Source organism: Oncorhynchus gorbuscha, linkage group LG22 (assembly GCF_021184085.1).
Source record: "Oncorhynchus gorbuscha isolate QuinsamMale2020 ecotype Even-year linkage group LG22, OgorEven_v1.0, whole genome shotgun sequence".
NCBI lineage: Eukaryota > Metazoa > Chordata > Actinopteri > Salmoniformes > Salmonidae > Oncorhynchus > Oncorhynchus gorbuscha.
Genome location: NC_060194.1, coordinates 11,837,289 through 11,851,153, shown reverse-complemented (window position 1 = coordinate 11,851,153; position 13,865 = coordinate 11,837,289). Strand labels below are relative to the sequence as shown.

General features: G+C 39.8%; 1 pseudogene; it reads right to left on the bottom strand.

Annotated features, from left to right (window-relative positions):
• The window catches only part of LOC124009538, a 36,607-nt pseudogene extending 25,957 nt beyond the window's left edge, over window positions 1-10,650 (bottom strand).
• Between the last annotated feature and the right edge of the window lie 3,215 nt (window positions 10,651-13,865).

Genomic DNA, 13,865 nt, shown 5'->3' with positions numbered 1-13,865 from the left:
AAAAACTATTTAATCAATTTTAGAATAAGGCTGCAATGTAACAAAACATGGAGAAAGTCAAGGGATCTGAATATTTTCAGAATGCACTGTACATTTTACGGACACAATGCATTTTACAATAGTTACCATAGCCATAACAATGTATTTTACAATAGTTATCATAGATGGGAGGGGTTGATATCTCGGCTATCTCTGAAGACCTTCCATTTTTGATGTGTATTTGCCATATATTTTTTTACTGTGCGGTTTAAAAAGTTCTGATGCTAAACACATTTTACGGACACAGTATATTTTACATTTGTTATCTAGTTGTTTTAAGTCCCACCCATCAGCTCGACTCAATCCCTCCCATCTATCTTTTTACACCATCCATATTTGATGTGTATTTGCCATATATTTTTCAACTGTGCTGTGAGGTTTCACAAAAGTTCTGAACCTTTCTATTCTCATAGTTCCTACAGATTGTAAATGTATTGTTTTTGCTAAAAGTATCAATATATTATTGCTCAATTGACTATGACTTTTTCAAATAACCCAGCAGTGCCATTTGCAGAGTTAGCTCAAGGTAAATGTTGCAATTCTTTAGCCATTCTTGGACCTGCGACCAATGATTCTTTCTCATCACAGCTAAATCTGCAGAGTTGGGATGGATGTATCCCCCCATAAATAACATCCATTGGTTGCAAGAATTTTAAATAGTGATTTAAATTTTAAGTTTTGAATCCGGCATTAGTTTCTCTTCCCAACTATTTTGCAATCTATACAGCACAGCTGTCAATTTTTTTGTCCTTAAATGGAACTGGTAGACTTTTTTTATTAATCATCATTTGTCTTTAATGCTGTAATTAGTTGGTTGTAATTTTGGGTAAAGCAGACATTTCCATGACTTAACTACATCAGTCCTATTTATGATATCATTTACAAATATTATACCTAAAAAAATATATTTTAAAAACCTCAAAATTGTTTTAATCAATTAGTATATTTGAGTTTAAACATATTTGTTCTGTCTTTCCTGGTGGATTAAACTGAAATTGCAACCAACTTTCTAGGCTTGTTTTACAATTAATGACATTTGAGATTATTTCATATTCAAATAACCAAAAGAGAGAGGTTCTAATCTGAATAAAGGGGAAAAGGGCCATTCTTGAACATGGGGTGAGACATTCTTACTAATCTGCTAGAGAACCAGTATGAATTTAGGTATAACTTTTGTATGACATAAGTCTTTAGATGTCTAATGCTTTAATATTTAAATAATTTCTGCCCTCCAAATTCCTATTCATTATATGAATAGGCCCAAATAAAAGGAAATATTTTTTGCTCATATTTTTTTTTAAACTAGTCGCTAGGTCTAGGCAAGGCCATAAGCACTGTAAACTGGCAGGTAGCCTAGTGGTTAGAGTGTTGGACTAGTAACCGAAAGGTTGCAATCCCCGAGATGCCAAGGTAAAAATCTGTCGCTCTGCCCCTGAACAAGTAACCCACTGTTCCTAGTCCATCATTGAAAATAAGAATTTGTTCTTAACCGACTTGCCTAGTTAAATAAAAATAAAAACTGGGATAAGACTAAAGAATTAAATCAGGGTGATTTTTCCACAAATAGACAGGTATTTTCCTTTCCATGGTAGCAATTCCTAATTTTGCTAACTTTGTATTAAAATGTATTGAGACCTTTTTTCTTTCGGGCTAGAAATACAGAGTATGTCCACATCATTGCCAGACCATTTTATTGGTAAACTACACAGTAATGTAAAAGCTGTATTTTTTTTGTTGATCAAATACGTAACATAGTACAATTGGTTGTAATCCAGAGAGGTTAGAAAAGTATCTAGATACTCATGAGGCTGTGGATGGATCCACATTGTGGATTTAAAAGAAAACATGAATCATCAGTGTACAATGACACCTTTGTTTTTAAGCCCTGGATTTCTAGGCCCTTCATATTGTTGGATCTGATTTTAATAGCTAACATTTCAATGGCCATAGTAAATAGATATGCTGATAGTGGACAACCTTGTTTTACTCCTCTGGACAGTAATACTTTCTGAGAAGCAGCCATTATTTACTAGTTTACATATGGGGTTACTATACATAACTTTAACCAATTGTATATGAGAGTCTCCAAAATTGAAATATTCCAGGCATTTATATATACAGTGGGGCTAAAAAGTATTTAGTCAGCGACCAATTGTGCAAGTTCTCCCACTTAAAAAAAGATGAGGCCTGTAATTTTCATCATAGGTACACTTTAAATCCAGAAAAATCACATTGTAGGATGTTTAATGAATTTATTCGCAAATTATGGTGGAAAATAAGTATTGATAAATTATATACATTTTCAAAGCAGCGTGGATCACCATTATTTGGACCATATAGATTAATGAGCACAATCTGTTTATGGTCAAATAATGTATATAAAATAATCCATTTAACTTGCGGATCTGTTTGGACAATTTTTACATTCGGATCAAAATTATTGTTAACTCATATCATTACCGCTTTTGAGTTTCTTTTCCCATGGGAGAAGTATATTTTCCCCACCCCAGTCCTTTTTCCACACAACATCCTCTAAAATTGTTGAATGAGTTTCCTGTAAACAATAGATATATTCCTTCTCTTTTAGCCAGGTAAAAACTTTTCTTATTATGTGCTAAGCCATTCAAATTATAACTGGCTATAGTCATTTCACCATTTACCACAAGATACAAGTTTCAATTCTATTATCATAATATATGTTTGTAAACTTACCATTAAAAAGTACAATAATGATTGAGTGTCCATATAGCTGTACCATGATATTAGCATTGCTACTAAGTAAACCTCCAATTGTTCTCCACTGTTCCGCACAGTGCCACCCACAGGACAGAAGCAGATAAACCGCCAAAAGCATTTCCATCACCCTCACCTCGATAGTAGTATATAGTTATAAAAAATATTAAATCTTGCGTATCTTAATTTCTACAATTAACAAATAAAATGCGTAATAATGTGGGCAGTTCTAATGCTTAGGATGTTTACCTATAAACCAGGATTGCCATTACAAAAATTACATTTTTGGCAAGCAATGAATATTTTAGCAAACAATTATTGTGATTCATGAATTGTTAATTATTTACAATATTGTCATCATCGTCCCGAGTCAGTTCAACACTGTGTATGCGCGTTACCTCTGGTGTTGCTGAGGGGTTTGAGGTAGAGGGCCAGCTCCTCCACACACTGACTGGCCTCCTCATAGTGCTGCGCGTCTTCTGGGCTGGTGATAAGGGCCACCGGCTGGATCTTGGGAACCTGGAATTGACGGGACACACAAGTGACACAATGGAATATTAATACATGAAAATAAACAATTAAACACTTTTCACATTTAACATGATGCTGGGAAGTGAGTAAATGGGTTAATTTAGTCAAATAAGCAAACAAAGACCTTTGTTGGCTTATAATATAATCAGATGACTTCAATCAATACAGTTATGTGTTGGAGCATTGAGTGTGCAGGTTCTACTTTCCCTATACGCAGTGACATATATTGAACAAAAATTTAAAACGCAACATGCAACAATTTCAAAGGTTTTACTGAGCTACAGTACATATAAGGAAATCAGTCAATTTAAATAAATCCATTAGGCCCTAATCTATGTATTTCACATGACTGGCCAGGAGTGCAGCCATGGGTGGGCCTCACGATCACTGAGGTGATATAGAGCAGCAGCTGTTGCATCCTGAGGTATCTCTGCATGAAAGTACATGATCTGAGTGATTGATAGTTGGTATTCCGCAGTCATAAAAAATACAAACTACAAAAGAGAAATTGTCAGACAGCAGAGGCAGCAGCTTTATAGAGATGAGAATTTTTTGAAATAATAAAGCAATCAAATAAAACAAAATGTAATATACACAATTGCACTGACCACACACACCTGTCCCCTAAGCCCCCTTTTGAGCCTGGAAAAAAACCTGTATGTCTGTATGTCAATGGGCATAGATACGCACTGAGCAGAGAGAATCTTGGACACCCTTGGCTGGCTATGTGTTGACACTTCCAGTCAAATTGTATCACAGATTGTCACTCTTAACAGAGGAAACAGTGTGATGACAGCGCGTCTTGGCAGTAATAGTAATGTTACCTGACAGACCATCTGGCAACTTCACAAAAGAAATGTATCGATATCTGCCACATCCCTTTGCATCAGACCAATGTCCTTTCACATAGACAACATTAGCGATCCCACAACACTACTGCGCCATCACCACACCCCAAAAAAACAATCCAATAAAAAAAAGCGAGAGATGCCCTGGTGAGTAACATCCCAAACTGAATCTGCCTTTTGTGATTTAATATATAGTCAGGTTTCCATTGACCCAAGTTTATTCGACAAAAGCAATCTGTAATGGAAACGGCAGATATAGAATACATCTTCTAAAGGAGCGACAACATTTATCAATCAAATTTATTTATAAAGCCCTTTTTACATCAGCAGATGTCACAAAGTGCTATACAGAAACCCAGCTCAAAACCCCAAACAGGAAGCAACGCAGATGTAGAAGCACGGTGGCTAGGAAAAAATCTCCCTAGAAAGGAAGGAATTTAGGAAGAAACCTAGAGAATTGGCCAGTCCTCTTCTGGCTTTGCTAGGTGGAGATTGTAAGAGTACATGGCCATTTAAGGCCAGATTGAACATCTTGAAGAACAAACGTTCATAGACTAGAGGGTGCAACAGGTCAGTACCTCAGGAGTAAATGTCAGTTGGCTTTTTATAGCGGAGCATTCAGAAGTCAATACAGCAGGTGCGGTAGAGAGAGTTGAAAACAGCAGGACCAGGACAAGGTAGCACATCCGGTGATCAGGTCAGGGGCAGGCAGGGTAGCCTAGTGGTTAGAGTGTTGGGCTAGTAACCGAAAGATTGCAAGTTTGAATCCCTGAGCTGACAAGGTACAAATCTGTCATTATTCCCCTGAACAAGGCAGTTAACCCACTGTTCCTAGGCCACCATTGAAAATAAGAATTTGTTCTTAACCGACTCACCTAGTTAAATACAGGTAAATAAAAATTAGCCACAGGCAGAACAGTTGAAACTGGAGCAGCAGCACAACCAGGTGGACAGCCAGGAGTCAAGGGTGGATTTTTCTTTTGTTAAACTTGATTTGCAACAAATAGTTTCTTATAAATGTTGATTGCCAAATAAGTTTGGAAGCTCCACTCCACATTTAATTCTAAATACGCATTGCTTGCTAAATCTATTTTAACTATATAAAAATATATATATTTGCAGGACAAGGATTGTCCTGACTTTCAAGAATGCCTGAACTGCTTTAGCTTGTTGGCTGGCAAGTTTCACCATCAAATCATTTCAGAGCTACAGGAGTGCAAGTTTCACCATGGCATGGACCGTGGTGCTATGTTGGAACACAATTATTAGAATACGGCAAATATGTAAATTATTGCATTCTATTCATTCTGGTTTTCGCAGGCTACCTGAGGTGAGAGGGCATACAGGCTGTTTTTTTAAATATATTTTTTAATTTTTTTAAATAGGTATGAATTCCTTACGTACAGCAGTTTTTAATCAACAAGATAGTTTTTTTTTTACCCCTTTTTCTCCCCAATTTCGTGGTATCCAATTGTTGTAGTAGCTACTATCTTGTCTCATCGCTACAACTCCCGTACAGGCTCGGGAGAGACGAAGGTTGAAAGTCATGCGTTCTCCGATACACAACCCAACCAACCGTACTGCTTCTTAACACAGCGCGCATCCAACCCGGAAGCCAGCCGCACCAATGTGTCGGAGGGTACACCGTGCACCTGGCAACCTTGGTTAGCGTACACTGCGCCCGGCCCGCCACAGAAGTCGCTGGTGCGCGATGAGACAAGGACATCCCTACCTACCGACCAACTATCGACAAGATAGTTAAATGGTAACACACCCTTGCGGGCAATTGTCACATCTAATTTCTTTGTGAACTTCCTAAATGTTGACAACAACAACAAAAAACAAAAAAAATCTCCAGACAAGTTAATAGAAACATAGCTAGTGATCATAACTGAATAGGCTATTACTCTCAGACCATCTCTGACACACCTTTAAGTAGGGATTGGCATTTGACATTTGACTGTTCCGAGTACTCCCACGACCCCCCCTCCCCAGTGCGGAACACAGGGTCCGCACAGGGGGAAAAAATGTCATGTATTTATATATATACCAACAGCGCGCAACATGCCAAATTTGTCATAGCCATTACATCAGAACCATTACATATACATCCTAATTGTTACATTTACCCATATATATCTATATTTATATGTCAAGAAAACAGTGCCATTTAAGATTAATTTACTGAAGCCGTATCAACTGGTTATATTATAGCGTGGAACACAATCTTCAAAAGAGGCAGTAAAAGTAAGTGGCTCTTGCTTGTAGAAACGTTATGTTAGGAATCAAAAGGACTATGTAATGGTAGCTTAAGTAATTAAATATGAGCTGAAATCAAATTTCCCCATACATATTCAGTTAATAAAAACAAGTGCCATTTGAGAATCATTCATTGAAACTGTAATGAACTGTGTTACCTGCTCGGCTCTGGCAGGGTCACGGCAGTCCTTTGCGGTGGCAAAAGACGTAGCAGAAATCTCGCGTTCACTTATCCCCCTCTGAGAACATCTCTTTCTGCTTGATAAACGTATGATTTCTTATGGAACTAGATGTGCTGTGATAGGAGAGCTTGATATTGCATAGTTTGCATTGCACATGGGTTTCATCAGTTTGATCAAAATACCTTGCTTCCAAACCTCACTGCGTTTGGCCAACATGCTGATAAACCCCACTTTGCTCTATGCGCCTGAAACAGACACCCCACAGCAAATCAGAAGCACTTGACATAAAATAGTTGTCATTTAGATTTTTGAATGTTAAATAATAGTTAATCCCTCTCTGACAATATAAACGTTTATTAATGTTAATGTCACGTGCACAAGGTTACATTTCTTGCAGGCTCTAAATCCAACAACGCAGTAATTAATAGCAATGCAGATAAAGTCTAATAAAACCACACAATAAAATAAGAACGAGAAAGTTAGAAGCTATATACAGGGTCAGTTCCAGTACCATATTTACAATGAGCAGGAATACTGGAGTGAGAGGTAGATATGTATAGGGATAAGGTGACTAGGCATCAGGATGTATGATAAACAGTGTAGCAGGAGCGTAAATGATGATTATACGCGTGTGTGTGTGTGCGCAATCAGTATAAATGTGTATGGATATTATGTGTGTTTGTGTGTGGGACGGTGTATTGGGTAGAGCAGGAGTTACGAAATAAAACTGACAAATAATATTGCAGTATTTAAAGAAAAACGTGATCTCTGGGTTAAAGATCAAGTTGAGACATACGTTTGAGTACTCATGGCCATCCCTACCTTTAAGGCTACCAGGTACATGCACTACAACTACTGACCAGAAAGATCTCTGAACAACACAGATCCCAAATAACTCCCCATTAGCTAGGTCCTCCTCTTATCATTAACTACTCTGTTTCTTCACCCTAAACATCAACAATCAGCTCCTAACTATCACATCTAATGGATTCATATCCAATACTATTCTGTTGGTAGAATTCCCATGATCCTGTATCCCTAACCCTGGAGACCTTGGCACCTCATCTGTAATAGAAAAGGAGGAACACTGTGGTGGGACAGCGCAACGAACAGAGTCTAACTGAATTGAGCCACCCCCCTCCAACCCTGACGCCCCTCTCCCAGGTCTCACGACTCACCTGTCCCCCCACCAGCTGCAGCAGGGCTGTGTTGACGGGCAGCTGCTCGATGTCAGTGGCGATGGCCGTCTGGTCGAAGGGGCAGGCCTTGCGGTGCAGCTTGTTCAGGCACATCTTGCAGACTGTGTGGCCACAGCCCAGCGAAATGGGCCGCCGCACCGTCTCCTCGAACGTCTGAGTGCAAATGGGACACAGCAGGAACTCTGTCCATTGTGGGGCTTGCACGGGCATGGCTGGGCAGCGTGTGTAGGGGTTGGGTGGGTGTGTGTGCAAGTGTTAAAAAAATATTTTAAGATTCCACTGGAATCAAGATTTTTCTTCCGAACTCAATTGTTCTTCAAATGTCACACATCACGTCACAAATCCTGAAAGAGAAGGAAAACAATCATAGTGAGATAAAAGCAATGGATTATATATAAACTCCATGTCTCCATCTTGGCACTCCTCCTCCTTTGTAAAACATTTTTGAAGCTATAGAAATCCATTTATTAATGTCTACATTCGTTTTTGGACACATTATATTACAGACACCTTAATGAATAATTTGATATATATGTGAGCTAAACACAAAACTACAAAATGAAAACATTTATAAAATCATTCGATGAAGTATAATTATTTGAGACTGCTAATGTTACTGTCCCCACTACAACACAAATACTTAAATACATGTAATTTTCTCCTTGAAACATGTAATTGAAATACTGTAGAACTTCATTAATTCCTATATAGGACCGCTCCTACTGGGTAGTGCCAATATGGCCGACCGGTGGCTTCACAGCCTATCCATTGGCAATACATAGCATCTGTAATCCAGGGTTTACAGAGAGAAATAGTAATGGCTTCTTTTTGTAGGCACTAACACCGCCATGGTTCAGTGGACAAAGCTTATGAGGAAAATAAATGCCATTTTTGGATAAACGCTGAAAATAATGTCTGTGGTAAACACAAGCATAGGAAATCTTTAAACATTTGATTATGAGAATCTATCAGCTAACGTCCCTTGTGAATTTAAGAATTTATGTTGTAAGAAAAAGCAAATAAAGGCTTCATAATTCATAAAGGTTATGTTAACTGACTGCTATAATCTCATAGAACAAAACGTATAAAAATCTCCTAAACCTGTGTTAAATGTCGAAAATAAGGCTGGAGGTTATTAAACGTATTATTTCCCCCATATCGATGTTTTTAAATAACCAAAGGTAACCCATTTCCGGGTTTTAGGACTACAAACTGGCGAACTCTATATACATCATTGGTTAAAAGCCTGTGGGTTATATTGTGTTGACAGTGACTCTTGCACAATGTAACATTAGCCGAGCCAATTACCTTGACACAACAGATGACTCAAACCGTCATTCTTTACATTTATGGTTGGCAACTATTTGCATAACTACACTTCTCATAACAAACAACCCAAGTTACAGGAGCTAATAAAGTGGATCTAATTTCTCTTCTTAGCACAGGTCAAGCAATAATTGCTACATTTAACTAACGTTAGTTACAATAAAATAAGGTTGGACAAATCCATTGGCCAGTGTCCTGTTAGCCAACTAACGATACTTAGCTTACAGAGAAACGTTAGCGTTTATATAACTATATTTTCATTAAAATTATATCAGGCACAATATGAATAGCTTCAATGAAAACGCCTAGAGAATAGATTATGGTTAGCTGCACAAGGCAAGTCAGTTCAATACCGCTGCCTTACAAATTCAAAATGGCTAGGTAAAGCGACAATCCACCACCGGCAAGCTGAATAGTTAGTTAGTAACGTTAGCATGATTGCCATCCAGCAGTGTCGTCTTTAGTTAACCAAACAACTATCTGATTAAACCTGTTCTGGGTGGTTCAATCATTTTCAAAGCGCCAGAAAATTCAGCCTTCAGATACATAATGAATGGCTGGCCACCCAGACGGCCAAATGACCGATCAAAACAACGACTGAAGCTGTTAGCCTGTGGCCTGGTTAGCTTTAGTGGACAAAGAGGCGACGACGCTAGCTACTTGTGCTGCTTGAACTAACGTAGCTAGTTAGCCAACTTATGCTGCGCAGAATTAGCTAACTAACAATTTGATCCTGCAAGTTTAGCTACAGCTTCTATATACTCATACGTTTTATTTTAAATACCAATTAGTTAACCACGCAACACGTCTAGCTAGCTTTATGGCAAGTCGCTAAATAGTTTAGTTAAATTCGAGCGACAATTAGCTAACTGGCTACTATATATGGTAAACAACCTTATATCTAGCTAACGTTAGATGCTTTCATGACTGAAACGAAAACAAAAACGCATTAAACGAATTTAGTTAAAGAAACTAGGTAAGTTAGCTAGCCGTTAACTAGCCACATTAACATTACAAGTAAAACAAATAGCTAACTACAAGGGAAATCGTGCTAGCTAGATAACGTAAAGCCATTTCATGTGGCAATAGCTACAATTGTGTTAGCTAAGCTAGTTAACGTTAGCTATATTTAACACTACCGTTTTACTATAGTAGACGTCTAGTTAACTGAATATCAAATATTTAGCTAGCTATCGTTCTGTGGCAATCCAATTACTAAACCAGGTTGCAGAATGTTGTTGGCAAGTAAATTAAATAAACCAGTTAACATACTGCTACGTAGTTAGCGAGCTGAGTGGGATGCCAGCTGGCTAGGCTAGCTCAGAAACTAGGCGTCGTTAACGAACATGTATTGTTCACGGTTCATAACATTTTAGCGTTTACATGCACAAATTACTCACTCATTCCAAAACACTTGGAAGACTTTTATCTGTCTTTAGAAAAATCTTGTGTTATTTTATCGGAAGCCATGTCGCCTATGCAGCTTGGCTGCTGCCGAAGTTTGAGGGTGTCAACTGAGTGTCTGGCTTGTTATAGCTAACATTTGAGGTGGGCGATGAGCGACTGCACCCCCGGTTGGTGGGAGAATGCCAGTGCACAGCAAACATGTCGGGCAGCATCGCCATCTGTCACGTCTAGTGGATATGGCCAGAGAGGAAGCGTTAGCGGCCCATGTCGTTGGAAAATATGTGTCCCTCCAAGTAGGTGGCGTTTTTCGCCTACCAAGCAATGGTTTGTTTGTATGGAGATCAATGAGAGTTTCGAATTTGGCCCCCAAAAAATAAATTGGTTATTTGCTACGTGAGGTTTATTTGATTGAATAGACGTTTCATTCATTGATGGTTGTTACACCAGTGTACTGATATAAGTAAGACACGTTTCATGTTAATTAATTCTGTGTTCCCGGTCCAGAATGACCGCCCCATTATATCTGATTATAAATCCATAATAATCCATATATTATCACCTAATATTGTGTTAGATCTTTTTAACTTAAGTTATTGTGAACATTACACGTTTTGAACATCTATTTGCTATTTATGGCCTGTAGGCCTCATTGACCTGAGCTCATACAACTCGTTTTTGAGTAAAATGTATGGATTATTTTGACTATAACAAATACCCAGATTACATATATTGTGCTATTTATCACTGACTACTTGTGTGAAATTTTAACAAGGACTCTCTCCTCACCAGTGTCATGATCAAAGATATGATCAAGAGCCTCACATACAGTATATCGTTTGATCATTGTGCTGCCACAGAATGAATAGTGAGCAAGGCCTCAAAAAAGCTATATACCAGAGCTGCGAGAAAAGTGCTATGTATTATTGAAACAATGTTGCGATTGTTTGTGAGAATGCCAACAGGTGTGGTTCCCATGGGGGAAAGGTTCCGGTGGAGGTTTCCATGGATGCCAAGAAGGGAGTGAGGTGTGTGCTCAAACATACATGCATGTGCGGGTCTGGGAGAGGAACTGTGTCCATCTGATGAATGGGCATGTGACCGGTCATTTTTTTTATTTTTACCAGGAACACCACAGGGGCACAAATGTTAAATAAAACACCCAACGTCTAATGAAAATCATCAAAATGTATATTGTGTGTTCAGATGCCCTGTGTGGACAAAGTAATGGAACCTTATAACAATCAGATTAAGTTAACTACATTTTTCAGAGAGAAAACATGTAAATCGGTCGAATTGGACCGATTCACAAGTTTTCTTCAAGGGTGGATTACATCTGTCCAGGTAGGTTATTGACCTTGTTCAAATATTTTATAGTCATTTTGAAATTATTTTGTGTATTTCTATCCTCTGGTACACTTGAAACTCAATGTCAGGGGAATTCTTTCAGTTGCAAATAGGTCATTCATTCATGTCCGATAGCCTACAGTTGGATGCTTAGTAACAGATAATTGTTGTTCTTATACTATTTACTTTTATTAGTACAACTGGACAAATCCTGTGCCTAATCAGTCTGCAGCTGATCATAAAGCAACATTGAACAAAATTACACTTTTTTGCACTTTTTTATATATATTTTAATGTCTTCATCCCATGTCTTTTATGGCAATACCACTTTCTTATATGGTCAGTACAATGCCAGCTATCACACATATGTTTCTTGTGTATTGGTGGCTTATTTCCATTCTAAATGATTATCCATTATCCTATGTAGTAATCATTTGATAAAGGGTAGACATTGAATTAAGATTTAGATGCACTATTGTAAAGTGACTGTTCCACTGGATGTCATAAGGTGAATGCACCAATTTGTAAGTCGCTCTGGATAAGAGCGTCTGCTAAATGACTTAAATGTAATGTAAATGTAAATCCACTACTTCAAATATCCTAGTTCTAGTGAGTCAATTTTACCAGCTGCCTGCAACAATTAGTGATCCCTTTCTCCTCATTAGGTTCCAATCAAACATGTCTTCTTTGCCTTGTCAGCCAATGGAGGAGGAAAAGGTGCAAATCACACAAATATCGCCTTCTGCCAGCTCTTTGCATTGGACAAAATTCTCTGATGACCGGGGCTTCCTCCTGAGCCTCGTCCTCGAGCCTGGCACACTCTCTGCCTCCTCTCCCTTACATTCCCCCTCCTCCCCCTCTGCTCCAGGCTCTGCCATCCATGACCTGCAGTCCAAGGTGAAGGCACTCTCCCAGAAATCCAGCGGGAGAGAGAGAAAGAGGGAGTGGGAGGACAAGAGGGTCTTAGAGCTCCAGGCAGGGGGGGGGCCTGTCTCGTCCCAGGCAAAAGGACCGTAGTAGGGGGGAGGTGCCACTGCCCGTGCCCTCCCGGTGCTTAAACCAAAGGATGAGGTCCAGCAGTAGTGAAGACGATGTGGTGCAGGATATGGTGGCCAGGGTACAGATCCACAACTACCTGACTGAACCACAGAGGGAGCAGGAGAGCTGGGGTACCATGGGGAAGGGGGCAGAGAAGGGGGAGAGGGGAGGCCTGGCTGAATGTGTGCCAGGGCAACCTCGTGGGTTCGGGGAGGGGGCCAGCTTGGAGAGCTTGGACAACATCCAGTCGGACAGCACCGGCGGAAAGATGGAGGACCCCCCTCCTTCTCCAAAATCTGCTTCTTCATCCTCCTCTGCCTCATCTTCCTCCTCATCTCCCTCCTCTCACAAACACTGGACACCCCCTAAAGGCTTCTGCAGGGTGGCACGCCCAGAGACTCTGAACGGAATAGCCACTCAGTCTACCGTAGGCACTCAGACTACGATGCCCATAGCCTCGTCATTTGTGTCTCTGAAGGACAAACCCCCTGCTAATGCCACCCTCTCAAGGACAAGGGCTGTTGGGACATGCTATGTTCGGACAGCCTGCACTGCTACCCGGGTGGGGAGGAGAAAGGTGTCGTGGACATCCCGTACCTCTGTGTCGACCAGATAGACAACAGAGATGGTATGATCATGAAGTTCCAGTGAAGATGTGAAATGTTGGTACGCCTTGTTGTAAGACAAGTCTGGGTACTTGGAGAAGTTAACTGAAAAAGATAGATACTAAATTCCCCTTGCTGACCGCTCATGGTTGAAGAACATGGTACATGGTAGCACGTGTGCTGTGGGACAGAGTGTCCATCAAGAATCGGCTGCCTTCGATACTGTGAACCATCAGATCCTCCTCTCCACCCTCTCCGAGTTGGGCATCTCCGGCGCGGCCCACGCTTGGATTGCGTCCTACCTGACAGGTCGCTCCTACCAGGTGGCGTGGCGAGAATCTGTCTCCTCACCAC